We start from the raw sequence: 26,788 nt of genomic DNA, 5'->3' as shown, positions 1-26,788 counted from the left end.
AATCCACTGATTCAAAGTGTACCATAGAGTCCTCTTTAACAATGAAATCATTAACTGAGGAACCTTGTAGCCATGATATATGTTGAATCATCCTGAACTCGCCTTCAGCCTTCTTGGGCACCACTCCCAGCGGAGACACAATCAAATTTGTTAAAGGGCAACGATCAAAAGGACCTGCCATCCGGCCTTCCTGAACCTCCAACAACAATTATTTGTCCAGCAATGTGTGGAAAATAGTTAGCAGACTTTAAATTCTGCACAAATCTGGGGCTTGTAGAACCTTGATAACCCAACTTGAAACCTTCTTGAAAACCCCAGCTTAAGAGAGCGGCGTCCTGCGTGTCAGAGTAGCACCGCAACCATTTACATAAAATGTCCACCTTGATGGGAGTAAAAGCCCTTGTTGCCAAACTGTGGTGCAAGCCCTCTGCCCCTGCCAGGAAAACCGGTTCCCCCTTGATTCTCTTCCCCGAAACATTGTGTGACAGCGTGTTTTCCCCCACATCTGGAGCACTCGTGTTTGTATTTGCAGGGGTTGTGAAAACAATATCCTTTGTTGAAATTCCAGCATGCCCTGGAGACCATTGTTGTAGTTCTATTCCACCCCCCACCCCCCCCGGGGTGGGTCTAACCTGAAAGGGCCCGTAAGGTACCGCCAAACCACTGGCTGTGTACATAGATGGGGATGGCCTTTGGGGGTACATCCACTATATCCAAAGCTCATTGTCTACCTCCCCCCATAGCTTGTCCGCTAATAATGCTAACTGCGCCCTAAACTCTTCATCATATTGAAGCCATGCATATCCTCCTAATTCAGATGCTGCCTTCCTAATTATATCTAGACATTTAAAAAGAGATACTGATCTGTCTGCAAAGTTTTCACAAAATACACTTGCAAAAATGAGGAAGGCAGAAGTCTAGGAGTCTATGTTTGTTGGAACCCTTGGCCGTTCGAACAGTTCCCAAGCCTCTTCTTTGAAGCCCTCTTTTGCCTGTATGTCCCTGTTAGGAAGTTTAAAAAAGCCAATAAATTCCCCTTTCCATATCCTATCCTTCATGACCTTGCTTAAATGAGCCCCCAGAGGCATAGAAACGCCCATATAAGGCAAACGTTTAAATATGCCAACTGTCTTCTGTTCAAGATATGTTTTGTTCGAGCTCTCTTCCACTACTGATGCCTGAACCGGAGTAGACATTGTCCCACCCTCTTTACTGTCAATGACGAAATCTCATTTAGCATTTAATGCGATATGCGCCCCATCGGTACCCACACCTTTGTCCACTCTTGCACGTTTCGCAGGCCGCACTGAAGTCTCACCTGACTTATGCTGTGCTTGGTATTCAGCCAATCCGCCATGCTTCACCCCTTTGCTCTGTTTCTTCATACCCACTCCGCAAGTGCCAGGTTCCGCCCCTTCGTTTTGCAAAAAATATAAGCTGAACAATTCTTAAGTGTGCACCCCCGATGGCCCTGAAAAATGAGGTAAAGCACCATCTATGTCCGCGGTTTCTTAGAGCTTCACCTCCTCCAGGGACTCATTGTTCCCCTCCTGTGGAAAACTACCTACCACCCCTTTCTTACCAAGGCTACCACACCTGCCGCTGCCACTAGATTTCTCCCCATCCCCAATACCACCATCAAATTCGCTCCAATTTACAACTCTTTTGAAATGGTCAAGTCTCTTGTTGTCAAGTGGTGTGGGAAATTTCGCAGAAAATTCCCCTGTCTTCTTGCTTCTGTCGGTGCAGGACATTTGATGCCTGGGTGGTGCGCTCTTAGTGCCCTTTTTGTGCCTGGCAGTGGTTCGCCCTCGCCGGACTGCAAAACGCCAAATTTTGCAGTTGAAAAGTTGCTATTTTGTTGCAAGCTTTGTAGTCTGCTTCCATCAGTAATTTCAGCGGCATCCATACCCACTGACCTTGTCCCTCAAAGTTCTTATGAGCAGTAGCCTGATCCTTGCCCATTTGAGTAGTCATACATAATAGCTGTCCATGGCTAAGGTGTGCACAACATCAGAATTTGGTGAATCAACTTTAATACAGTGAAAAGCATTGCCATTTTTGTGAGATATCACAGGGGATAAACCTCTGTCCGTTGTTACTGTTGGTGAAATGACATTTTTCCCAACCTTATTCAATCCAAAAATACGAATGTCCCTCTCAACTATATTTACTTCAGGAAGTAATGTGGGCCTAGCCCCAATGTGGTCACCAGATGGCACACTGGTAACACTGGAAGCTTTGTTAATAGAGACTCTTTTCTGCATGGAATGTTTTTTAAAGTTTGTTTGTCTTTTAATATGATAAGTGGGCACTGAGCGTGTGAGCGCTTTATTGCCTCTCCCTTTTAGTTGTTTCCACAGGCGGGGTATCCAGAGCCAGCACCGAGGAAACAGGAGACAGCTTGCTCCTTAAAACCTTAATAGACGCGGATACACTCCTCGCTACTTGGCGCCCCTCCTCTCCAGCCCGACCCACGCCTGGGAAAGTGTGCCAGGCACGAGTAAATCCTTGCGCCCCGCCTCGGCTATAATTTAGAGAACTTCCCTGACAGAAGCTGCAGTATGCTCCATACCTGTAGCCAAAGCGTTAGAATACTTCAAAACAAAACACACGACGAGCCGTCAAAAATCCTCTGCTCTCCTTCCCTGCCACCTGAAAGCCCTCAGCTTGGAACGTTACGTTCCACGCTCGCGCTTTGCCCCTCCTGTCCGATCCCCCCGAACGCCCCATCCTTGAGCAGCAGAGGGGCATACCACTGCCCGAAAAAGCCCGGGGGCGAACCCTTTGTGAGGGGAAACAGCCATTACAACGCAACTAAAACAACGCACTACCATTACAACAAAACCTTTACAATGCAGGATCCATTACAACGCATGTCATTACAACGCATACCATTACAACGCAGCTGCTATTACAGCGCATGCCATTACAACGTAAGTATGGGTAAGTATTTAATTAAATGTTAACCCCTACACCATCCAACACTTACCCTACTATTACACCCCCCTGGAATTAGAATAGTAATTTTAACCCATACACTATCCAACACTTACCCTACTATTACACCCCCCTGGAGTTAGAATAGTAATTTTAACCCCTACACTATCCAACACTTACTCTACTATTACATTCCCATTCATTAAAAAAAATAAAAAATACTTAACCATACTTACGTTGTAATGGCATGCGTTGTAATAGCAGCTGCGTTGTAATGGCATGCCCTGTCATGGCATGCACTGTAAAGGATCCTGCGTTGTAAAAGTTTTGTTGTAATGGTATGCGTTGTGAATGCATGCATTGTAACGTCATACATTCCTCTGTGAGTGTCGCCCCCAGGACCCCATTCCTATTGCAAGCGTCTTACTTCGCAGACTTTTACATTTTGTGCCATATCACATTTTCCACTAGTATACCTTACAGCTAGAATACAATGCAGAAACCTGATTATAAGAACGGGTGGAAAAGAGGTTTAACGCAAATCGAATATAGGCCCTGAATCCTAGAATCGGGGTGGGACGTGGATAGCAGAAACTCTCACCGTGGATCGCAGAAACTCTCACTGTGGATAGTAGAAAGTCTCACCATTGGATAGTGGTTAAAGTGCGGATAGCAGAAACTTCCACCGTAAAAGATAGTAAAGAAAACGCGGACACAGATTTGAACGTCTAATAATTTAATAATTTAATTATTTTGGCGTGATCTCCAGCATGCGTTGTGCGTTGTAAATGCATGTGATGCTAATGTAATCGCACCGTTGTAGCATGCGTAGTAAATGCATGCGACGCTATTGACCCTGCGATGGAAAAGTCACGGTGCGATGGCACTGCGATGTACTGGCATCGCTATAATGGGTGTTTACCCTTTAAAGCCTTAGATTGAGCTCAAGCCTGTGATATGATGCACTTCGAAATAGACTTCACTGACTCAACCCGATCACTTTTTTTTCGGGGGGGGGTGAAATATGGGAAAATTGTGAGAGCACGTACATACTCGATGCAATCAAAAAGTTATTATAAGCCTTTGAATATCTGCTAAGTTGCCTGATGTGTGTTCCTTCGGAAACTCTTGGTTTTAAAAACAAAATATTTTGCTTTTTGTGGTCTGCGGTTTTGTTTTCCTTTGTAACATTGTAAGTGCCTAATTAATACCAGCATGGAGAGTGCTGTTGGCTAAAAAGCCAGCACTGACTTAAGGTGCCCTTGAATGTCACCTATGGAATGGACTCGTTTAGTAGCTATACAGTCCCCAATGAAGACCGTCCAGATAGCTGCCAAGTTCACCAGGTCCATGGTGTTGTGACGCTCCACTCCACGTTTTTACTTTGCACTCCGAATGTTGTAGTTCTGTTTCATAATGATGAAAGCAAGAGTACAGTCCCAGAATTCAAAGAAAACCTGGAATGGAGCAGTACATTTTTTATGGACCTGGGAAACTTGGCAGGTCTGCATCATGACAAGTGTTAAGTGTTATTGATGCAGGACTGTATTTCTCCATTACTGGTTGCCAAGGTTACTTAAAAATAACTGTGTATTAATCATAAGTGGCCCGTGTCATGTTCATGTTTTGAACCAGCCCTGCCTTTTTAGACCACGTGGCATTGCATGGTGAGAATTTCTTTAGTCTATACATAGTTGCTATAGTGAAATTACAAATCCTGCATACAACATGCTGTGGCTCAGAAACTAGGTTGGCTGAAGTTTCCAACATGTCAAGCCACCAAGCTTTGTTCTTTCTCGTATTCTCTTCACATCATTCCAATGGCCTTTCAGTTGGTTCATTATGTATATGTCATGACCCGAATTCCCTACACACTGCACCTTTAAATGATATCGCTATTTAAGTCACCAAGACTCTCAGAGCAACGCTTTACGTTCTTGCGTCTAGCTCTGTTTGTTCTGGTGTTCCGTCTTGTTCCTGGTTGCCTGACTTCCTGTTTTGCTATTCCGTCTCCGACATCGCTGGGGGAGTGTTTCCGGCCCTCGCGCTCATGTGCGGGCTCCGGCTTTCCTTCTCCCCACAGCGTCCTTGAGTTTAGCGGGCGTCTCTATTCCTTGATGTCCGCTTTCGTTTCGTTACAGTTTGCACTGTAACGTGGATGCTACCCTTTTCCTGGAGTCCCGCCCAGCGGGCCGGGTTCTTCCCCGCCATCCGGCTCGGCTCAGCCTCTGTCCTTGGTTATCCTTGTTGCTCTACCCGGCAGCCGGGCTTGGTCTCTGCCGTCCGGCTGGGCTCTTCCTCAATCCTTCCCCCCTTACCTGGTTTGCTCCGCCCGGCGGCTGGGCTTGGTCTCCGCCTCCCGACTGGGCCACACTTAGGCCCACTAGCTAGTTAGATTCCGTTCCTGCTCCATTTATTTTCTTTCACTCTGGTGCTCCGCCCGGCGGCCGGGCTCGTTCTCCGCCATCCGGCTGGGCACTTATTCTCGTCATACTTTATTCTTCACTCTATGCTGAATCCCTATTGGGCACATCTTCGTTTTTACCCATTCCTTGGCCAGTCTCACATGTGTTCTGGGATTCTTGCATGGACCTGAGTGGGGTGCAGAATTCAGCCTTCACGACTTAGAATCACAGTAACAGCGCTATGCGCTGCATACATATATGTTGGCTAATGTTATGATTCTAATAGAAACCTGAATGTATGTCTTGTTTCATAGATTTCCTTGCAACGATCAGTGGTGTTGGCATCAGCTCATTGTCATATTCATCAGAGTAGTGGATGTTTCCCAGTAATCTTCTACAACATACAGAGTGAGAGTTTAACACGTCAGATACTTGACTCTTATGTGTGCAGGGTTAGAAGACAGTGCTTACTGTTATTTTCTGTCATCTTTGTAACAGCTCAATACGAACTCCTACAATTATCCCACATATCAGTTCTGCGACATAGACGAAACAAATGTGGTATGTAGTGGTCATATACATAATATAGACAGGGTGTATCTGTGTATTGTGTTTAACCTAGATATATTGTATATTTACCTTTCTTTACAGCCCACCTGTTGCCAAGCGTCCATTCTGAGTTGCCACGCATCCACTCTGAAGACCACCGTCAAGCTCTTATTTCTCCCCCCACCTTTCCTTGTTTTGTCTCCCTGTTTTCCCCTGGCGAGCCTTTCGATACTCTAGTGTTTGATAGAGTCGGAAGGCCGTAGGGGAAGGCTGTGGAATATTCTTCGGATTCCTGACGCTCCTGCGGAACCTGCTTGGAATTCATTACAGTATATCTGCAACTAAATGTTCATGTTTACTGAACACAGTATTTAATTTGAGCTGGTGGTTGCTGGCGGCTGCCACCAACACTCAATTTTTGATACTAGCACTTATTTTTCCTCAGGAAGAATAGGCGACCCAGTAACCATGGGAACAGGGTACAACAATTATTAAAGGAACAAAAGGTCTCTTAGAGGGAAGTGTCAGGCTCAACTTCGGTGGCAACAAGTAAGCCAACCATCAATGTATTGGCTGAGATTTGAAACACAACTTATTCAATGCACTTCTCAAATAAATTCACCTCCTCCCTTGCACCGTGCCAGAGCACTATTTGGTGCACCAAATGTTCTCAATGTATTTGCTAAAATTGAATATGAGAAATGTATTGAATAATTTATGCTTCAACCTCAGGTTAAACCAGTGCATTAAGGGTTGTTGTTACTTGTTGCCACGGAAGTTGAGGCTAACACTTCCCACTTAGGGACCTTTAGTTCCTTTAATACTTATTTTTCCTCATTAGACATTGACTGAGTGCAAGAGAGGGAAAAATACACAAAGGGGAAAAACAGGGTAAGAGAAAGACGGCAAAATCCCTACAAACCGAGAAAGCAGGAACCTGCAAGAGATAAATGGATGGGGTGTGCCTGGTAGTGGATCAAAGAGGCATGCCTTAGATTCTAGAGTACACTTCCAGCATGCCGACATTTAATAGTGCCAGTAACTGGCTTCAGAGCACTGCTTTAGGCACCGGCATTCAACCTTTTACAAATTAAGCACTGTTTTACAAATAGAATGAGTTCATTAACAGCGCATGCCTGGAGCAGGAGCTATTCTGCACTTTGCACAGGAAGCAATATCCTTAACCTAGTAATGCAACAATAACCTAAGTTTATTAAGAGTCAGAAGCAGTTGTTCCTCTTCTCATATGGCCATAGCTCCAGGTGTCTTCAAGTTATGTGACACTTTCTCAAGTGTAAGCTTTATAGACGACAGCATTTTGCATCCTAGTACTTGTAATTTCCTATTTACCATCAATAACTGGATTAAGTCACAAATGACAGAGGCCGTTACGGAGATATGTGTCATTGCTGTGCTGTCACAACAATCCGTGACATAGCAGTTAACTATGCAGGCGAGCTGCGAGGGGCTGTGGAGAAATGTAGAAACTGCTCCCATGGTTGATAAATCAGACTTGGAAATTATTTTAAACTAATATTGTTTCATTCAGATCTGTGTGTGTGTGGAGCGGTTTAAAAATGTTACTTGCTGGGAAGACTTATAGTTATACCCGCTGCTGCTACTGACTTAGATATGCCCTTTGTAGATGTGGAATCATACAAAAAGTAATGATATTATGTGGTAAATGCCCCAATTCAGATGAAGTAATTCACGCGTATGCACAGGATGACTCTTTCATTTTACTGAGGTGGTTTAGGCAACAGAGCAGGCCTGTTTCCCTCCCTCATTAAGAATGGCCTTCAAACCTTCTTTACAGTCATCAACAAGCAGCATTTGAGGCTGGGTGAGCTCTGAGCTCTACAAGTGCTAGGACAGGAGCAAATCTAACTTTTAATTTAGGTTTTTCCAAGCTTGCCACCACTTCTCGGTTTACCTGCGCTCAAATGGCTCCAGGATTTTGTGACATGGCGGTATGTATAGTTGCTCAGATGCATCGATGCCCTGTTTCTGTGATCAGTGCTTAATTTATGAAAAGAGGATGCTGCAGCTTGAACCCATTGCCCTAGCCAGCCATGCCAATCACAGTATCAACACAACCACTAACCATAACACTCCTACAAGTGAGAGTATTCAGACTATTACAGGCCTCCACAGCTTTAAGAATGGCTTGGGCGGCAGAATAAACAGCTGTTGTTGTGCTCTATTGCAAATCAGACAGACATCACCACCCTGTGGTAGACTGTCATAAGTGCCGTTGTTTACAATTAAGTGCTGGTGCCAGCACCGGAAACAACTGGTTCAAATTAAGCAGGGGAGGCGTAGGATTTTGGTGCATCCCCAGGTTTACATGGTTTTGTAAATCTGGGGTAGGGTCTAATTACATGGGTGATGCATGGGAACACCCACTGCAAGGCCACTGGAATAACTACCTAGCACAGAGTAATGCAACACAACCTTGCCTTACTCCATACTTATGAGGCCATTCAAAGCCTAGCAAAAGTGCCTTTGCATGACCTCCTAAATATGATTTTGTGATTTGCACCACCAGAGCATCCCAGAAAGAGACGCAACAACGCTGAAAGGGCCTCATAAATATGCCCTCCAGTGGACAAAGTTATTTTCATTCAAATCATAGCATGTAAAATATTACAAGATGTGGGGTATTGGATATTCTACTTTTATTGGAAACTACACTATGACCATAGCACCTGTTTGGATGGTCTCCAAAGGCAGCAAGTCAAATGTTATCCTGAGATTTTAGATACATTAATATGTGGTGGTGCTTAAAATACTCTCAGTGACTATTTCTTTAATCTGACACTTGAAAATATAACAGGCCCTGCAGGAATACCGTAATAGATTACTACTTTCCCAAAAGGGATGAAATGGTAGATTAAAATGAGAGCAACTGCTTACACCTCTGTAATTCACACAGTGGTGTTTCTCTGAAATTCTCAAAGGTAGTGGCGGCTCGCAGTGGGAGTGCTGCAGGGTGATGGGCAGTGCAGGGAAGGGGCAGGGTGGGTGGGGTAGCGGGGTCAGACAAACGACGTCCATGATTAAAGTTAGTAAATAAATAAATAAAACTATTTACCTTGCACTTGCTGCATAGCCAAGTGCAGTGAGTGCAAGATAAATAGATGTATTTATTTATTTACTCACTTTACTCGTGGATGTTGTACGTCCGGCTCCACTACCCCCCCTCCCTGCCCCTCCCCCACTCCGCCCCACTGCAGCACTCCCACTGCGAGCCGGCACTGCTTAAATGGTGAATGCATCCCTCACAATTCTTTAAGTGATAGATAGGCTCTCAGTTGTGGTCTGAATGACATCTAGTGCTGCAGTCCGACCACCTCATTAAGGCCCGACTGATGATTCTGAGAAGCCTATACGACTATTGGTCAGAAACTTTATCTCCTACAATGTGGCAGTGCCTGCTCAGGCATCACGGTAGGGATTACAATTTCCCTTTCAGGCAGCCTTTCAATGGCAGTCGGACCACCATTTAAAGGCTGTCTATAACTGGCTTTGGGCGCCCCTAGCAGGGCCTGTGTCCCTCGGCAGCCTGCAAAGCCTCCCCTATGAGGCCTGGGGGGGCACAACAGGTGCCCCCTCAAACAGCCATACCCCACATGCCATGCACCACATAGTACCTGTCGCACAGGGCATGGATGTTTGCAAACGTTAATTTTTCCAATGCTGGTTGTGCTGTTGCCCTTTTCCAGCCGCTACATAAGCCACAATGGAAAAACGAATGTTTCCAACCACCTAATGGGAGGTCGCATCCAAATTTGTCGGATGAAACCGCCTACTACTAGTTGGTCAGTTTCCATTCTGACTGACATCGTAATCCGGGCCATAGTCTTTAAGCGTAACGTACCTCTTTCTGCATCTATAATGCAGAGAAAGACTACCCAAATATCACAGAAAATATATCCTCTGACATGAATATTTCTTACAAACATATCACCCCACTGAAGATAATAATATAGTATCGGCACCCAAGGAGACAATGTATTGGACTACTATGGGCCTAATTTAGATCTTGGCAGATCTGGTCCCATCGTCACATTTTTGTGAGTTTCTCTGCCCGCCTACTAGGCAGTCCCCCAGCTCAATTTAGATGCTGGCAGGTCTATGAATCATTGGCAATTTAAGTGCCTCTGTCTCTATCAGAATTTTCCACCTGTGTTGACGGCACCATAGGCAAAAGCGGCTGTCGGAGGGAGTCCAGCAAATATTTCTGCTGGACCAATCACGATGCGCCTTCCTGCCGACATATCTGTGGGAGGTAAACCTCCACACCCGAGTTGGCGGTTTCGAAGGTATATGAGGTTGAAATCTAAATTTTTTCAATTTCCATTTCCATTTTCATCAAGAACCCAATCATCAAAGTTCTTCCTTTACTGCAGCTACTTTCACGAGAAAGCAAATCAACCCCTTTGTCACTGGAATTGAAGGCAAGCTTCTTTTTCACTTGTTTCAATTCGAATTGTCTGTTTGCATTTGCTCTGGACGTGTGTATTTTGACGACTTCCTTACAAGCAATAATTTTCCAATGTGAAATGCAAATGTGTGTAATGTTGTAGTTTAAGAAATTTAAAGAGACACACCTGTTTACTTTTTTTTTATTTCAAATTTCGTGCAAGCTGCCTTCATAATGATGTAAACTTACACAAAAACTGACATTAATAAAAATAAACTAAATGTGTCCATACAGGCGTGTTTAATTATTTTTGCCAAATTATCAAAATATAAACATATGCTTTGCACATTATTTGAACAGTTGAGATTTAATCAAATTTAGAAATTGCACAAGACAAGGAAAAATGTTTTTTTTCAAATAAATGCTAAATCACTGTTAGTTCCAAACTCAAATTATCTAATGTATTTATTAATGTAACATTTCCCCCTGTCTAGTGCTTTTTCTGAATTTGTTGTCATTTTAATTTTCTCCTTATTCTTTTAAGGTGTAATGTATTTGTCTATTTTATTTATTAGTTATCAAGTTAGGAAAAACATTTTGGGATGTAAGTTTCCATTGTCATGATGAATGCTTGCACCAAACTTTACTGTCCATTTCAATTTTATTATCACTAAGGTTTCGACTGTACACATATGTCATTTAAAGACATTTGCATTGTCTGTCATAAATGTAAGTAAGAATATGTATGCCATATTTTCATTATTAACATTTCAATATTCAGTGACTTGTAAATTAATAATAATATTAGAACAAACTTTTATATAGAAATGAGTTACCTCTCTCAATCAATCAAATAAGCTTTATTTGATTAAGAAAAGAACCATAAAAGCACATATAAAAGAAAAAAATGAGTTATACAGTACAGATTCTTACATGATAATAGTCTTTCTGAATAAAAAACAGCCTTTAAAAACAATGTAATGGATAAAGTGACAAGTTCTTCCCCCAGAGATTGCATAACTATAAAAGCTGGGCGACATTGTCTCAAACCAAGTGCTCTAAGAACCGGGAGTAACCATCTTCACCTCTGGACTATATAAAATTTACAAATGAATAAAACATGTATGGTGGATTGTGTAGATAAATCGTCACATGGGCAATTAGACAGCTGCCTAGTCCAATCATTAATTACTGGGAAACTAAGTAACCTGTGGACAATGCTCATCCTGAAACGTGTTAATAAAAATCTTTCAAAATCAGAGCTTACATAGGTTAAATACGGCTTTATATTGAAAGTAGTCAGAATATTTTGGTGGGCGGAAACTGAATTTTTTTAACACTGTATTTAATCTAATGTTGTCAAGGTATTTAAAATAGTGGGGTTATCAAAATATTCTTGATGGCCGAATTTGCACAGGAATTCCTTGACATACTTGAGCCACCCTATTTGTGAAACCCCATCTAGCCCATGACAGTCACTAATCATTTGTCGATTTAAGATAGTCTGCTCAGTAGTCCAAATGTGGTGCCAAAGAAGAATTGGTTGAATGGTGATGGCATCCTCTACATACAGTAAACCCAGTTCAGAGTGACAATTAAAAGTAGGGTCACTAGCTGGGACAGCAAGCAGATGTCTTAAAAATCTGTTTTCAGCCCTCTGCAAAGATGTCACATCTGTGTGTCCCCAACTGCCCGCCCCGTAAATAGCTATAGAAACACATTTAGCTTTGTAGATGTGAAGAGGTTCTGGGGGGGGGGGGGCATCTACCCAATTTTCTCCCGAAGTTGGTCAAGGCTGCCAGTGCCTTTGAAAATAACAGTCTCCTTTGATTAACAGCCTGTTTCCATGATCCAATAAGATCAAATAAGATCCCCAAATATGAGAAAGTATTGGCGCATGTTAAATGATTCTTCTCTGAAAAGAAAGAGTAGCACTTCTTGTTCCCCGTGCCACATTTTAAAATAAATGTTTTAGATGGGTTCACAGAGAGACCCAGAGTGGACATGAAATTTGCAAATCTACATATAGCCTTCTGGAGAGTATTTGGGGTGCGAGCCATAAGCTCTGCATCATCAGCATACATGAACACAGGGAGTGGGCGCTTCCCTACCCCTGGGAGGTCCTGGCACTCCTCTCTCAACACCAGGTCCAGGTTGTTAATATACAAGGTGAATCGTAAGGGCGCCAGGACACAACCCAGCCTTACACCCCTCTTCCAACAACAAAAGAATCAGTGCACTCGCCCTCTATGCCAAATCGCACCCTTGCCCTGGCCCTATTATAGAATTCTCTCATTAAGGATATTAAGGGTAATTTCACTCCCATCTTCTTCAAAATTGGCCAAAGTTGATCGTGAATAATACAATCAAAGGCCGCGGATAGATTCATAAAAGCCAAGTAAAGAGGGCCCCTTTTTGCCTTAGTATATTTGGCATTACCCCCAGGTCCCCCCTGTCCTCCTCCCATTCCTTACTAATTGGAGATGACCATCTCCACGACAGAAAAAAAGAAAAGGAGCATGCTGGGATACCCTACCCACTCCCTCCCACTGGGGGTACATAAGCGGTACCAGGCCAGCATGCAGCCTGTTCTTTTTTTCTGTCTTTCGACGGATTTGGACGTGTTGGACTTACCTGATGGATTCTTCACTGGACTTCTCGTCGGGGCTGCTGGGCTGTCCTCACTGTCCTCTTCCGCGTTCTCCTGGCCTGCCGGGCTTGCCAGGAGGCGAATTGATTGTCAACCAGTCCTTTGCGGCTGGGGCCCCATTCCTCCCGGTCTCTTCTGGGTTGCATTGCGCGTCTCCCTGTGGCTTGGCCGGTGTGGGGGACGCGCTGCTGTGGCTCTTTGGCGGGTCCTGCGGCTCTGCTGGGCAATGCTCCTGGGCCCCCTACCTGGCTTTTGCTATCCTGCCAGCCTCCTCTTCTTCCTTCATAATATCATTACTTTTTGTATGATTCCACATCTACAAAGGGCATATCTAAGGCAGTAGCAGCAGCGGGGAATAACATACATGCTCTTGTGGTTTCACTCCCTGCTACTGCATCTTATTTTTCACCTGGGTTTTACGGGTTTATTTGGCTTCTGCTTTCCGTGGGGTTCACTTGCAGTCCTGGGTGATATCTCCTCCCCATGCCCTCTACAGGTGTTTGGGTTGCTGCCTGCATGGCTTTCTGGTCGCTGCCGCACTGTGTGCCTGGGCCTATGGGTGGTGCCGGTGTTTGCACACCTGGGGCCTCCTGCTTGCATTTCTTGCGCCCTTTTTTTGCGCTGGCCTCCGCTGGTCTCCCTGAGCCTTGCTGTCTGGGTTCCTTGCTTTCTTTCAGGTGGTGTTGGTTCTAGTTGGCTTCAGGTCTCTCCCGGTGCTGGTCGATTCCTGTTTTTGGTGGTGCCTGTTCCTGCGCGCTGGCCCTCTGTGCTTTGCTGGTTGCATGTGGTGTGGGTCTGCTTGCTGTTTCGGTCCTGGGCCCTTGGTTTCTCCGGACTGGTTTGCTGCCTCTGCTGCCCCCCTGCTCCCAGGGTATTGGCGGTCCTTCTGCTTCTTCAGCTCCCTGCGACGTTGGTTTCCCTGCCTTTGCTGTCCTGTCTGTTGCCATGGTTCCCCCTGGGTAGCTACCTTTTTTTGGGTGGTTCTGCCTGGGAGGGGGTCCTTTGGGGCTTCCTCCGTGGGTTGTGTTTTCTCTAGCCTTTTGACTTTTCGCTTGCTTGGCACTTGTTGCTGGTTGGCTTCTGGGCTGGGAGTCAGTCCCTGTGGGTCTCCCGTTGGCCTGTCCCCTTGGGGCCTGATGCCTGGTGTCTTCTTTCTTGCATGTGCTGGGCTGCGGCCTTGGCTTCTGTTGCGCCTGCTGCCCGCCCTGTAGGTTGGCCGGGTTGGCCCTGGTTTCTCCCTGGGGTGGTGTCTGCTTGCTGGGCCGTGGCTCGCTTTGGGCTGTCACTCCCGAGGTTTGTTGGCTCTTTCTTCTTTCCTCTTTGCTAAGTCCCCTGAGTCTCCCACCATCCTGTCCTGCGGGCTTCTGTTGACCCTGGTCGGCCCTGGTTGGTGCCTGGATTGGGGTGCGCCTGTGTTTGCCTGTTGCTGTGGCCTGTTCTGGTCGCCCCTGGTTGCTTGTCTGATGTTTTGCCCTTTTTGGGTCCTGGTGCCTTGCGGTTCTTGGACTTCCTTTGGCTGCTTGCGGTCCATCCGCCGGTTGGTTCCTGCCCTTATGTGGGTTAGGGCCTGGGGCATGCCTGTCTGAGTGCCTGCTTTCCTGCGACTTTCGCTGTTGGGCCCTTCTTACGTCCTTTCGGGTGCTTTTGTCTTGCCCCGTGCTGGGGGTATCTGCCTTCCGCTGGTTCGCTGGGTCCTCCCCCTTGTTTTTGGGGGGGGGCTGTTGTGTTCTTCCTCAGTTCTGGGGGGCCCTTGGCCTTGTTGGGTTGTTGGATCTGGGGCGGTGCTGGTTGGGGCCCTGGAGGATTCTGGCTGGTGTTGGCTGTTGGCTTGTTGGGTTTACCTTTTTACCTGCTGCTTCTTTGGCCTCCTGTGGGAGCTGGTGATCGTTGGTCTTCCTTGGCCTCTGCCTTGGGTGGCCTCTTGTTCTTCGGGTGCCCAGCTCTTGTGCCCTGCCCTATTTGTTGTGCCCTTTCCCTGCTTGTGGGTGTTGGGTGGTGGCTTCCCCTGTTGTGGGGGCCGCTTTGCTGCATGCTGAGTCAATGGGCAGTGCATGTGTTGCCTCCCCGAGCGCTGGCTCCTGCCGGTGTTGCCCTACTGGTGCTGCTTGCGCAGTGTTTGTTGGCTCTGGGGTGTTCCTTCTCCCCTTGTTTGGGTTTGTTCCCGCTCCCCTGTTGGGTAGTGTGCCTTTGGCTTCTCCGGGCGCCTCTCCTTTGCTTTTAGTGCCTGGGTTGTTCCAGTGTGCTCTCGGGGCCTGGGCTTTGCTTCTGTTGGTTTTGCCCTTACTGTCCCGGTGTTTGGCCTCCCGTTCGCTTGTGCGTTTGGTTTGCTGGTGCATCTCTTGGCTTGGTTGGGTTGGGCTTTATGCTGTGGGGCCCTGGTTTGCTTGGGGTTCTCTTTCGGTTCCTGCTTGGGTCCTTTCCTGGCCGCTCGGGTACCTTGCTGATGTCCTGGGCTAGTCTTCTATCCTTTCCGGTGCTGCTCCCTTCGGCTGGCTGTGGCGCTGGGTCTGTTGTATGGCTCCAGGATCCCTCCCTCTGCTTCTCTGCTCTCTGGGTGGCCTGGCTGCGGTTTTCTGCTGTGCCTTTCCCTGTGCCCCTTTGTGGTTGGGGATTCTTTTTGCCTCTCCTTCCAGGTCCTGGTGGTGCTGTGTTCTGTGCCTCCTGGCTGGCTGACCTGCCGGTTTTCCATCTGGCTTCTTGGGGTTGGGCTATTGGCCTCCTTGTAGGTTGTTTTGCCCTTCTGCCTCTTGGGGTTCGCCTTCTGTGGTTCTTGATGTCCTCCTTTCTCCTCCTGGCGGTTGGTCTGCTTTTGGTTTGTATCGTTCCTCCTTTCCGGGTCTGGGGTATTGGTTTCCCCGGTTTCGTGTGGGGCCTATTTGGGCCCTGGTGTTTCCTGAGTCTGTTTCCAGGTTGCGCTTCATTGTTCTCCCTGGCCTCCGTTAGGCGGGTTGCTGGACATCTTGTCCCGGTGTCTCCTGCTTTGAGGGTGTGCCTGGGCCTGGCCTTTTCTTGTTTCCTGGGTTCTTCTCCCGGTAGGGTGGCCTTTTGGTTACTGTGACGCTTCGGTGTCTTGCATGGGGTTGGTCGTTGGTCAGTCCTGTCCTGTGGCTTGGTCCTTCTGTGGGTTTCTGGCCTCCGGTTTCCCTGTTGCTGCTGTTGTCTCTAGGGGGGGTTCCCAGCCCCTTCTCTTTCTGGCTGTTCCTCTGGGTGGGTGCCTGTTTGCTCGTCCGGTTCTGCCCTCTTTGCAGCTCTGCTGGTGGCTTCCCCTGGTGCGTTGGGGTCGTCTGGTGGTTGGTCGTGTTTTGCTTCTGTTTTGTACTACCTGGACCTTCGGCCCTGCTACCCTGTACGGTCTTTTCTCCTTCGCTCTTGGCCATTGGGCTGGGTTGGCCTGTATGGTCCCTGGGTGGGTGGCTGCCTGGTGGTGCCTGGGTCCGGGGGCGGCACCCGTGGGGGTTTCTCCCTGTTTGTTTGCCCTTTCTGGCTCATTTTCTCCATGGTTTTTGGCCCTTCTGGTTACTCCGTCTGGGGCTTGGCTCAGCGTGTCCGCTGGGTTGGGGGCGTGCTTGGCTGGGTTTCCCTTTCTGCATTCCTCTCCTTCTTGTGGGCTCATTTTGCTCCAGTGGGGTGCTGTTTTTGGTCTGGTGCCCTTGGCGTTGGTGGTGTTCCGGAAGGCCGGGTTCTCTGCTTTGGTATTCTCCAATTAGTAAGGAATGGGACGAGAATACGAGGGATATGGGGGTAATGTCCTATTACTTACCGGTAATCTTCATTACTCCTGGTGCCGTTGTCCTCGTCCCATTTCTTACGCCCCTCCCTCCCTCCCTGGCGGCCGACCTTCCGGTTGTTGGCTTGGTGTTTTCAGGCTGCATGCTAGGCTGGTACCGCTTATGTACTCCCAGTGGGAGGGAGTGGGTAGGGTATGCCAGCATGTTCCTTTTCTTTTTTTAGGTCGTGGAGATGGTCATCTCCAATTAGTAAGGAATGGGACGAGACCAATGGGACCAAGAGTAATGAAGATTACCGGTAAGTAACAGGACAATAGTTAATTCTAAGTTCAGGCACTGGTCTATCGTCCGCAGGCCCTTACGGAACCCCTATTGGATGTTGCTAAGGATACAATGATCATCTGCCCAGTCCTGCAGTGTGGAAAGGAGTACTCTACCGATTATCTTAACTGTGGAGTCTAAAAGCAAGATAGGCCGGTAGCAAGCTGGGTTGTGCCTGACCCCCTTTTTAAAAATCAACCAAAATCGATTCGCTCCAGGTGGGAATAAGGTTAGTTGCGATGCATGCATTTATAACTTGAGTTAAAATTGGTCCCCAGAGAGCTATATTATGTTTAAAAAGGTCCACAGGAATACCATCTGTCACTGGGGCCTACCGCTCTTGCTCTGTGCAATTGCTTCCCCGATTTCGTTAAGATCTAGTTGAAGATGGGAATGATGATTTGCAGTTTGGGGTTCAACCATGGCCCCCGCCAAGTCGCTATTAGTTAGTTCAGGTCCTGGGATAGAATATAATTGGGAGAAATGATCAACCCATTCCTCCCTAGTGACTGCTATTTCTATGCTTGCCTTCCCTGCATCAACTAGAAAGGGGGCATTGACCGCTTTCCAGAACATTGAAGAGTCTTTTGTTTCAGATGCCACTCAGAGAGCATTCCATGCCTCCTCTTTTAAACATTTTTTCCTTGCTTTTAGAGCGTATCTATATGCCCTTCTTGCTTCTTTTATTTCTTCAGTGTCTCTGACCTTTCTATGTAGTGCAAGATTAAGTTTAGAATGGGCTTTAGTGCAATTGGAATCGAAACACCCTTTCTTTTGAGGGGTTTTCCCAATAGAATTTACATGCAAAATATTACCAATAAATTTTGATAACCCCTCCACTATGTCCAACGCGGTGTGGGCATCTCATAGACATAAGTCGATGGCTTCACTACAATTAGTTATCGCCTTACTCATAAAGGAGTCTGGATCTATTTTTTTCCAGCTCAGCACATAGCCGTTTTTTCTGGCCAATGTAACATCCTTAACACCATGAGCAGACAAAATATACTCTTTAACTAATCTGTGATCGACCTTAACACCAATACTCTGCGGGGAATGATCGCTAAGAGAGGTGTCGTGGGTTTGAAAACTTGTGACTCTGGAGGCGTGTCTAGATGAGATTAAAATAAAATCAAAGGTTGAGAATAGTCCCCGTCCATTAAATGTTGGGCTGAATGGGACTGATGAACTGCATAAGTTGTTTGCAAAGCCAATATCACCTGAAATCATTATATCATTTAAAATCTCGCCAGATCCCTGATGATTAAAATGAGGACAACTGGTATTATTATTATTATACCCGAGGCCGCAAGCCCTTGTGTCCCTGTGCTGGCATAAATTGATGTTAAAATCTCAACCCCAAATTATAAAAAGGTCTTTGGAGGAGGCTGCCTGGGACCTGGTAAAATGGAGGGAAATAGACCCCAGAACTCCTGCCTGGTCTTTACGCGGCACATTGTTCTAAAAGTTCACTGTCAAAATACCAATTGTGCTATCTAAATATGCCCCTATAATTAGATAGTAACGCTCAGCCACCAATATTACAGGGTTTGTCAGATTTGAGTGATATGCTCCATAGGTGCACAGCCCCCCCCATTGCTCTCCCATGAATTGATGCCACTGCAGACACATGGAAGGTCTTTAAACCATTAATACGGATCGCATCTTCCACCCATGTTTCCTGCAGACACAAAACCCCAAACCCAAGTGAAAATTCTGTCAATTGTGGATTCACAATCTTTGATTTTTGTCCTTCAATATTCCAGAATAAAACATTACAAATGTGGTCTTTGCGGTTTTCTACTATGACCCTCATGCATGTTCCAGACGCAGTGGCAGTATCAACTTCAAAGGAAGCCCATGAACTATTAGCTAGGCTGTGGGCGGAAGGAATGACTGGGAGTGGAGTATTACCTGTAGTCCCATCAGTTACTCTCATTTCTGGAGAATGGCGGTAATAGTTAAAGTCATCAGATGGAACACTTTCTAAGACTGTTGATACACTTGCCATGGTTTTTATATTACTCAACTCAGTTACTTCTCTCATAAAGATTAAATTAAATTAAAAAGACAAAAGGAGAACAAATAGTTCCACTACAACAGACTGTGGCTTTGTGGCCAAAAATGTGGCCCTAAACATACTGCTAAAGGGTAACCTCCTCAGGAAGGGTCATCTATTGGGCACAGAGCAGACCCCTCAAGGATCTTTCCTGGGCAGAGCGGCTTTGGGCTAGAAAGGGGTTAAGTACAGGTAAGAGGTGAATTTGGGAGGGGGAATATAGGTAGGAAGGGTGCTATAGGATTTGCTTTTGGAGGTAGAGGGAGTTAGAGTGGGTGATGTGCTTGTGTCTGTATCGTTGGCAGTTGTATGTGGGTCTGGTGTTTGTTTGGAGGTGTGTTTTCGGTGGTGTTTGTTATTCTGGTGAGTGTATGCATTTGCTTTTGGTTGGTGCTGTTTTGTGTGTAGGTGTGGTTTGTGTCAGTGTGTTGTTTTTGATCAGTGTGCTGTTGATGGTTTGCATGGTTGTGGTGCTTGTGTCTGTATGTTTGGCAGTTGCATGTGGGTCTAGTGTTTGTTGTTTATGTTAGGAAGTGTGTGGTTTGGCTGATGATTGGATTTCTGGTTAGTGTGTGCATTTGGTTTTAGTTGGTGTTGTTTTGTGTGTAGGTGTGGTTTTGTGCGAGTGTATTGCTTTTGATGAGTGTGTTGTTGTGGTGGTTGGTGTGGTTGTGATGGTTGTGGGTGTGGTGGTTGTTGTGGTGCTTGTGGGTGTGCTGAATGTTATGTGTCTGTGGTGCTTGTAGGTGTGGTGTTGGTTGTGGTGCTTGTGGACATGGTGGTGGGTGTTGCTGCTGTGCTTATAGTGCTGGAGAGGTGTTATTTTTGTGTGTATGTTTTTTATGTGTTTGTTTGTGTTTCTCTCTGTGTTTGTGTTTATGTGTGTGAATGCTCTGCTTGTGTCTATTGGAGTGGGTGCCTGTGAAGAAACAAGTGGGCTTGGGAATGGGCAGGAGTTGGGATTTTGGTTGAGGAAGGGACCTGAGTTGGGGCAGAAGGTTGGGCTGGTTGGGAGGCTGGGGTGAATGGGGTGAGTGAGGAGGCTAATTTTGCAAGCAATCTCCACATGCCAGACATTGAACTGTGAATGGCATCCAGAAATGCAACAATTTTTTGCATTTGGCAGGTAAGGCCACGGATGCCAATCACTATCGTGGTCTGGTCTATAGAGATGCTGCGTAAGAGGTCAATAGATTCCTCACTCAGTACAGCTGGAGTGACTGGGCCGGGGTGAAGTGCCTGTGGCGAAGGAGACCCCAGCCCATTTTGGGGGTCATGTTTTCCAACTGAGGGGGAGCAAGAGGTAAGGTGGAGATGGGTCTCTCGGTGGTGAACAAGGATTTGGTTAGTAAGTTCCTGTAGGGTTCACTACCACCTCTAGGGACAGGTCAATTGTGGGGGCCTCTGAAGATGAGGACAAGGTGGTGGCCTCCATCCAGACCCCTCACCCTCCATGCCACTGTGTCCATCAGTGTCAGATGTTTCACAGCCCAAAATACAGTGGCCACCTGCTTCCCCGCCTTCTTGGCAATGTCCCCTTTGCCAGCTCCTGAAGATGCTGTTATGACATAGACAATAGTTTTATTGTATCTGTGTAAATATAGTTGATCATGATGATTCTTCTCAAAACATTTTCTGAATTTTCATATTTTACCTGCTCCAAGACTTTTAAACTTTGTTTTTTTATCATTATCTCCTGCATGTTGGAAACATCTCACATAAACCATTCGATCACAGTTTTGTAATTTCCAATTGTTGAGCTATTTTATTTTTGATAATTTTTCTTAGCCATCTTCATTTCTGTCCAGGAACTGTTTAACATATTTGAAGGGTTCTGATTTGTTTTTTTGAATAGTGAACAAAAAATATTATAAACTAAAAAATCCCTTTGTACATTGTGTGTACAGGTCAAAAAAGCTGATTTATTTCAATGAAAAGAAATACAAATATGAATCAATGTGTGTTACTATTTTCTGCAATATTGTACCAATATTTATATAAGCTAAAATCCTGCTTCCGTTGTTTGGGCATTTAACAATGGTAACATGGTAAAACTTACTGCAAGGCATTTAAGTATTTCACAATTGTTAAAATAAATTGTATTGATTCTGTACTTAAGTTGCTTATTAATGTACCACTGCATATGTATTTGCTCATGTTGTTGAAGAAATTCAAAAATATATTCTTAGTAGTGTCAAATTACTTCTACAGCATATGTAAATAGTTTTTGATACATTTCTAATCCACTTCAGCTATAAAAAGAGTTTCACTACAAAAAGGTATACGTTATTTTTAGTTTGTATTTACTATTATGAAAAACCGTTAAAAAAATCTGGCTTTCAGTTTAGTCAAGAATTGGTACAACATTATGGTAAAATGTAAATACATTGAAATATGTTTTAAAACAAATTAAAAATGCAAATTAGAATATGAAAAAGATTAAACCTAGATGCATTTTAAAAATTTTCAAAATTTGTTATGTTTGTGTTTGATTTCCAGATGGGATACTCCAACATATATGCAACAGAGCATTCTATCTGCAAAAGTCACTTGAAGTAATTTATTTTTGTTCAATATTGATTTATCATCTGGACATAATAAAGGGCACAACAATATTATGTTTGGTAATGTGTTACTCTCTCATCAATGTTTTCAAATTTCTGTCTGTTTAAAAAAAACAAAAGAAGATATCATGCTAATCTTTCACTTTTAACATAAATTAAATTGTGCTTTTTATTAAAAACATATTTGTAATATGTTTTTAATAAAAATGTCATTTCATATTATATTTCTAGTTATTTGACTCACATGGTCACTTTACTTTGTTTATAATACTAACTCACAAATGTGACATTTGGAACAGCCACTGAATCATAAGTGAATTTTATGCTATGTCACTTGTAATAGACCTATCGTAACATCCTTCACAATTGTGATGGAGCATCACACCTGACACAATTAACAATTTGTCCTGTTTGGTACAGATCTCCCTTATACCATCAAATATACTCATGTATATTTGTTTTTAGGCAAGCACGTGTCTGCTCAAAAAGTCCTTTAGAAATTATCAGAAATTTATAAGTATCATTTAACACAAATTAATATACAAAACACATCCTCATACATCTTGTGGAAAACGTACACCTTCAAGAACTCTTTTTGTGCATTAAATATGTGTCAAGCTTTAGGTTGATGCAATAATTTGTTGTTGTATCATAAATAGTTATTTAAAATGAAAAAAGCAAAAAGGAACTTCGCCCTTGTTGCTGCTGTTATGCTCTCAACTGCAATTCAAGCTGGGAATAGGCTAATACAAGTATGTGGGCCATTGGGGGGTCAGGGTGTCGGGTAAATGCATAGCATGCAGAGAGGACTGGCCATGCTGGACTTCTGTTGACTTCTTGTTCAAGCATCATAGGTCCTCCCATAGCTTCCTGAAGTGGATGTTGCACTACTTGTAGACCCCCAGGGTCTGCACCTTCTTGGTGATAGCCTCCCAGATCTCCTTCTTACGATGGGAGTTCACCTGAATGGATACAAAAACTGAAAAAGAAAACATTTTTTATTTGTTGTTTGTTTGCTTTGATGTCATACAACTTTGAGAAATCTACTGCAAGCATTTTTTAAAAGGTACAACAGCATATTGTTATTTTTTATTTTGTAAAATAAAAAAAACAATTGTAGTAACCTGTTATACTAATCCAGGCCAGTGACATCATCTAGGCTGAGCTATTTGTGGGATAATACAAATATTACAAATCAATTATACTTAGTATGTGATTATATATATATATATATATATATATATATATATATATATATATAATTCACTGAAGAAACTATAGGTTTCAGGGACATTCTAGTTAGTTTGGCATTTCACTCGTACAAAACCATAGAAATTCCTCTGTTATAGTTAGTTCAGCTAACTATAACTCGCGCGCCCGCAATGCACTGCTGATGACGTCACATATTACATCACTCATGACATGGTCAGTGACATCACTGATGACATCACTGATGACATCTCAAATGACATTACTGATGCCATCATCCAGTGAATGTGTGTTTTTCTGAAAATGAAATATGTTTTATATATGTATTGTAGTGTAGTTCCAATATTCCCAATAGGTTCTGCGCATTGGAATAATATATCCTATAGATTTGACATAGGACTGAGGTCAACTAGGTCTCTATCGAATATACTAACCTTAATTGTGTGTGTGCCAGCTAACTTAGAGGTCACTAAAAACTTTCTCGAATACACAAGAAGGGATTTTTTTCTGACAACAGAATAAACATGACAACCATGTTTCCCAAGAATAAGAATATATCTCTCAGAGTTGCGGAAAAAATAGATAAATATTTTACCCAGTCAATCGTGCATGCTTTGTTTCTACGGAGTTGCAGAGAAATAGTGAGTCGGGCATTTTCATTAAAAAGGGTTATTGAACAGTCTTCTTTCTCATGCAAGAGAGGTGAACTGCTATGATCGTAATGCAGACTGCAAAGTATAATGCGTACAGCGTAAACAGTAATATGAAATAATACTGTAAGAGCATGGTATGGTTTCTAAGCCATATAAAAATACATACATATATAACATGGACTAAAATACTCAACTGGTGCTTCTAAAATACGCATACCCCAATGTACCTAACCTAAGTCTAGTATGAGGGAAGAAGTAAGTATTGTGTAGCATAGGTTTAGTTTTTGCCAAGAATCTACCAAAGGTTTCTCTAGTTACTAATCAGCTCCATACCTTGTTAGAATGAAGGAGGTCTGGTATCTCTGTCTCGGGGCTCGATTTCCCAACACCCCACAAGGGGAGCCGGAAACACTGGAGCTGGATTCTTGGCAGGGGAAGGGCAGCTTCCTGATCAGCGCGTCAGCTGGAGAGTTGGCTTCCTTCTGCACTTGCTGTAGCGAGCTGTGTCGGGCAAGTAGGTTTTTGAACTGCTCCGAACCACTGTATCTTGCTATTGCAAGTGAAGGTATATTTATACCTTGAGGGTGTTTACGAATGCCATAGTTTGACGTAAAGTCCGGCATATGAACATCAGGAAAGAACCCCTAGGGAATAGTTGTTCCTTGTAAAGTAACTGAGTTCTTGGACAAATCAATATTCAGGCAAGGGGAAGTCCCTGACTGCTTAAGCTGGTTTTTCAAGAAGTCGTTGTGACGTTTGGTAAGGGTGGAAGTAGCCATGCCTGTATTTGGGTAGCATTGGCTATGCCTAAATCAGGGCTTGATTTCTATGCCTATATAAAGGCAATATGAATTGTAGCTATATAAGGGCATGAATGGTGAAAATTCACTTGGAGTTTAAAACGCCACACAACAGTATTTCTCAAGGACGATAGAACAATAAATGGGTATATAAGTGTGTAAATGGATGATTTTCTTTTGTAAAATTGATTGTATAACGGACTGAATAAGTGTATCTTAGTGAATGCATTGGTTAGTGAGTGATGTTTAAATATGTAAATAATCCGCCGCCAAGACAAGGAACACCCTCCCCATCCACCTACGGCAGACCAAAGACCTCCTAACATTCAGGAGACTCCTCAAGACCTGGCTCTTCGAACAGTAGCAGTGATCCCCCCCCCCCCCCCCCCCCCCCAGCGCCTTGAGATCCTCATGGGTATGTGGTGCGCTTTACAAATGCTATGATTGATTGATTGATTGATTGAAGTCCTATGTCAAATCAATAGGATACATTATTCCAATGCGCAGAGCCTATTGGGAATATACAAACTACACTTCATGGTGCATAACGTTTAGTAAGGTACTAATTTAACGCTAGATACTGAAGTAACTCAGTCTTGCTTTTCTCAGAGAGCCCCTTTTCCATAAATACTCCAATAGACGTCTAAGTGGGTAAAGGGATAATATCCGCCATAGCTGAGTAGGACGAAGAATTTTTGGTTAATTCAACGTTCAAGGATACAGTGTTCCAAAATATTGGGCACCTTATCTTTGTTTCCTTGAAGCTTGCTTTGCAAAGTTTCAGTGAACAAAAATGTTAAATAACGGCAGCAAACCGAGAATGGTTTAACTATGGCTGATCAAGCCCATGCAGTTCTTAACTATTCAAGTTTCCAAGAAACCGACAAGGATGCCATAAGCATTCCTACAAATTTTAGGAGAGCCATCACTAAAAAATGGTCTAACAGCAAGAGGTGGTAGGGTAGTTTTTGTGATAGAGGCACATGAATATCACCAGACAGAGGTATTCTATTCTTGGATAGTCTTCACCTGAAGCAAATCCAGTAACAAATGTGTTTCACTTCTACAAAGAAGATGAACCACCAACAGAATACATTCCTTTCGAGGATATTGAATTTCCTCTAACTTACCCGGAGCATGCGCCCTGGTTTAAATGTGCCCTAAAACATGTAAATCACAATACCAGGCTCAGTCCACTAGGTAGACCAGGAGCAACATGGCCAGTTTTAGCCAGCTATACTCCACATCCTGAAATTAATGAAATGACAGATGTGGAACTTCGAGCTCAACTCAGAGAGATAATCAAAATCTATAGACAATTGGTTCAATATGTCATGCAGACTCTTACATTCTAAACAGTAATAATGATTCCACAGCATCCCCCCCACCAGGGGAATACAAATAAAATTACACCACAGGCTGTACACTCACTCGTCGGTAAATTACCCGCAAAACGGGAACAAATTCCATTCTGGATAGCTCAAAAAATTACTCAAATTGAGGCAGTATTTCATAATACTACCCCTCACGAGAAACACAGAATTTTAACAATCTGTTTACCAATGGGTATCGTACCACATCTAGAGGACTGGTACACTTGGGGTACAGTCTTTGCTGCAATTTACACTAAAACACATGGTGCTCCATCAATGGCGGTAATACCTGGCGTCCTGAAACAGATTCAAAATGAATCCGGGTCAGAGCCTGCTTTAAATCTAGGTATGAAATTACTGAAAGATTTCAAACAGGTCTCAACAATATTATTAGCTAATATTAAAGGTGCAGCAGCATCCGTGGTGATCCGCCAAAAGTTAAGGGAATTTGTTGCATCTGAGCAACCACAAGAACTGGCCAGAATAATTGAGAAATTCTACGAAGAATTAGGCAGAGAGAGTCTGGGTGGGAATTCAGTTAAACCCTAACTGTCTGAAGGTCCTGAAAAGGTATTTAATAAAAATACTCCTACTACTCAAAAGGAGCCCTCTAAAAGGAGGTATAACCTCAGGAACAGGGATAATTTGAGAAAACCTTATAGATTTCAAGTTACTGATACACGTGCCTCTCGTACCTTTCAGACTTCGTCACAGAAATCCGAAAGAAGAGGACGGTCAGAACACAAGGAAGAACTTGTGAAGTCCAAAGACGGTCAACACATTCAGAAAAACAAGAAAACTCAATGCACCAAAAAGAAAGTAGAAGGTCTAAAAATCAGACATGCCGAGGATCTTGAGGACACAACTCAAGAGCGGATAATGGGCTCAGACAATTTTGGACAGCGCAGAAGAAATCACCATAGCTCGCAAGAACTTGAAGGATCAACTGGAGACAGTGGACTTGAATGAATTCATTCAAGTTGAAACTGCAGATACCAGGGTTAGTTGTCCACATAAGTTACAAGAAAGAACACTCCGAATGGAGGAAGACACACCAAGAAAGATAAGAGAACTCTTTTGGGATCGACTCTCTAAGGGTTATGATATTCTT

General features: G+C 44.2%; 1 pseudogene; it reads right to left on the bottom strand.

Moving 5' to 3' along the window:
* Window positions 1-1,511: 1,511 nt before the first annotated feature.
* LOC147665129 (uncharacterized) lies at window positions 1,512-19,030 on the bottom strand (annotated as a pseudogene).
* Window positions 19,031-26,788: the final 7,758 nt, after the last annotated feature.

The sequence above is a fragment of the Lissotriton vulgaris genome, unplaced genomic scaffold (assembly GCF_964263255.1).
Source record: "Lissotriton vulgaris unplaced genomic scaffold, aLisVul1.2 SCAFFOLD_3881, whole genome shotgun sequence".
Taxonomy (NCBI): Eukaryota; Metazoa; Chordata; class Amphibia; order Caudata; family Salamandridae; genus Lissotriton; species Lissotriton vulgaris.
This window is presented reverse-complemented; position numbering and strand designations above follow the sequence as displayed.